Source organism: Cariama cristata, unplaced genomic scaffold (genome assembly GCF_000690535.1).
Source record: "Cariama cristata isolate BGI_N322 unplaced genomic scaffold, ASM69053v1 scaffold21351, whole genome shotgun sequence".
Taxonomy (NCBI): Eukaryota; Metazoa; Chordata; class Aves; order Cariamiformes; family Cariamidae; genus Cariama; species Cariama cristata.
In genome coordinates this window covers 10403-13881 of record NW_009599006.1, presented here as the reverse complement: position 1 = coordinate 13881, position 3479 = coordinate 10403, and positions in this window count along the sequence as shown.

Below are 3479 nucleotides of genomic sequence, written 5' to 3'. Positions count from 1 at the left end.
GAGGGGACTGGCCTGTGGGGTCTGGTGGTCTGAGGAGACTGTGGTCCTGAGGGGACCAGCCTGTGGGGTCTGGTGGTCTCAGGGGACTCTGGGCCTAAGGGGACCAGCAGCCTCTGGGGACCAGGGGACTGATGGCAGCGGTGGTCTGAGGAGAATATGGGGCACAAAGGGTCCAGGGGTACCCAGCCTCGGGGCCCTGCAGCCTCAGAGGGGGCTGTGCCCCCCATGGAGGTGAGCCCTTCGGGAGGATGAAGGGCTGCCGCCTCGGTCTGTGCCCCTGGAGAAGGGCCCACCGACATCCCCGACCCCGGGGGCCTGAAGCCTGGGGCAGCCAAGAGCAGGGTATGGCCAAGAGCCTGCTGTCCCACACAGGACCGGAGTCGCTGCGATATTGGGGTGATCTATAGCAGAGCACGGGTCCTATAGGCCCCTGGCACAGGGGACACGGATGGGTGTCTGTCACCTTCCACGGAACTGCTGCCTGCGATGTGTTTGTGCAGCGGCAGAGGGTGCCACCCGGCCGCGTCCACGTCTCCTGGCGTAACTCGTTAGAGCACTAATGGTCTTGGCAGCCGAGAAGAGATGAACAACCTTGCCACGTACTAATTAACCTGGCATCACGCTCCCAGAGCTTTGGGGCGCAGCATGAGCCCGCAATCTCATCGGCAAGTTCCTTCTCCTGCTGGAACGTAGAAGGGGAACGATCTCAAAGATGTCTTTTGCTTTTGTTGAACTCGAGTATGAACTTAAATGACTGGAAAAACTGCCCCTTAAAAACAAAAAAAAAAGCCCGTTAAACCTCTGCTAAAGATCGCTGTCTTCTGCAGGTCAAGGATCGTTTTACAGTATCTTGTACTTTGTCAAAAAAGCCAAGTCAGTGAAGCCTCAAACTCTGACAATAGGAAGCGGAGCCTTAAGGTGTGTGTTGAAGCAAGCTGTAACAGCCCTTTTTTTGGGGCAAAAGCCAGCTGTATCAGTCACACACGCTGTCACGCTCTGCTCTTTCTCCAGCTGTTCTGCACCGCCGGGCAGAAAAATGCCGCAGAAGCCACGACGAAGAGGAACTAAGGAGTATGGTTGGACCAGCGGCTGTCCAGAGGTCTCCCCTCCACCCCGAGTTGGGTAAAAGGCTTTGCTGTGACATCGGAGCCCCATGAGATCAGAAGGAAGCTCACGGCGGAAGCGAGGTCCGAACAGGCACTTTTATTTGTGGTTGCAGCGCTGACATCGATGGAACCATCCATCGCACGTGACATCAGGAACACGCGTGGACGCTCCCGCCGGAGGTATGTCCTTGCATAGGAGCCCCGGTGCATAGTAGGAATGGTTAATGCCTCAGAAATACATTTTACAAAAAAAAAAAAGGACATTTTTTTGTAGAACATCAACCCTGCATTTTTTAGCTTTTTTTTTTTTTTTAAAGTTTTTTTACTTGCCCTGGTCTGATTCAGGGAAGGATTCAGAGCATGCGCGGTTTACAGGGACAAAAGTTGCATCTCAATACAGAACAGAGTGTGATTATTCCTACAGACAGACAAATTAATGCCTTTAAATACAGAGCTTTACACAGGGGACACGCTCCAAGTGCACGGATCAGTCCACACTTGACAACCTAAGTCATGGAGTGAAGCCTTTCCGGATACCAAAATCCCGGCAGACAGCTGCCCTCGCCCGAGCAGCTCTGTTTTTTCCAAAAACCCCTCATTTACCTCTCTGCTTTCCAAAGCTCTCAGTGAGCGCAGAGCTTGTAGTTTTCGGCTTTGAAAAGCCGGCTGCTGCTTTGGTTTATTGGAAATGGGAATCCCTAATTCTGCTCTGCAAATACCGAGGTTACAGAATGCAGCAGAGCCAGCCCCACGGCCCAAAGAACACATTTTGCTAAATTTGTCCTCTATTTCAACATTTGCATTTCCAGACCTAAAAATCTCTACTGTATATTGGCTGTTTATGCACATAAATCGAGTTACTGATGGTTCTCTGCTATTTCGGACAGCATTTCCAGAACCCAAGTATCACGATATAAAAAGAGAACAGCTAAAGTTGAGGAGTGAGAGTAAACTTGCCCTCTACACAAAAATTTCAAACAGGACATAAACCAAACCACCTCAAAACCTATGACGGGATGAGAGAGGGAAAAATTAAAATAATTCAGCGTCAGGCTGCAGAAAATATTTTCTCGTAGGTGCTAGTATTGCTGTAAACAGAATATATTCCCATAATTATTCCCTTAATTATTCCCACTTACCCCCTATCCCAAACTGAGAATATTCTCCTCTTTTTAGCTTTACCTTCACCTTCGCCTTTTTAGCTTTACCTTCGCCTTCGCCTTTTTAGCTTTACTTTCGCCTTTAGCTTTACCTTCGCCTTTTCTTTTTAGGTCTCCCCCCCCAAGCACTGGATCGGCTACATGGAGATGTGAGGAAAAAAGGTGCTTTAGAGAAAAACGATGGCATTTGATTCCAGCAAGCGTAGATCTACACCTGCCATCGGCTTAGGGAAGACGTCAGCGGTGCTGTGCCGCCCCGGGCCAGGGCGGTTACGTCTCAGCGTGCTGCCAGGTAGCTATTGCAAAATCTGTCACAAAAATAGTACTGGAAGAGACTGAAATAACGGCTACAGAACTGAAACAACTAGTAAAAGCAAAATATACAAAACCCCCAAACCATTTCATAATTCTGATAGAAAACATTCCTTGTCTTTTACAAAAATACTACGGGGATCTAAAGATTACTAAGAAATATGTATAAAAGAGGCAAAATATGTCATTCAGCACAAATTAAACGTGGCCAAACAAACGTTTGCGATACAGAGGGTTTGCATTTTTTAAGGCAGGGAGGTGCAGGCAACCCCACTGCTCCCCTCCGTGCTTTGGGAGCTGTTAAATTGTCCACCAAAGCCTCAGTGCATTTATTTCTAAACAAATTAAACCACAAAAAAGTACAATTTGTGGTGGTGACTATACCCGGGCAAGCCTCCTGTTGCTCAAAGGACACTTCAGCAGCTGCGCCTGTCAGAGCAGGTGTTTTAATTTTGTTAAATTTTGGTTTTAAGTTTAATATTTGTGTTTTAGTGATATTTAAACCCCCTTTAATCTATTTCTCAAAAACCTCCCTTTTTTCTCCTGACAGGAGCTGCCAAAGGTCCAGACCTTTCCATTAGAAACCGCAGTCAGCTACGAGTCCAGGCGATGCCGTGGCATCTAAAGGACGTAAGGCAACCTGTTGTTTGTCATTTGGTTTGCTTAAAATTACCTACTGTTAACCTAAAAAAAAAAAAGATAGATATATACATTACTCCTTCACCGTGCCCGCAGGTGGGGTCTTCCCAAATTCGTCACATAGGCAAAGCATTTTGTTCGACAGTTAGGGAAGGTCTGGGCTTTTTTTAAATATATAATGCAGGATTTTTGGGGGGAGAAATCGGTAGAAGCTGTCAGTCCTAGAAAGATGTAATAACTGTACAGAGCGTCTGTCCGTCCC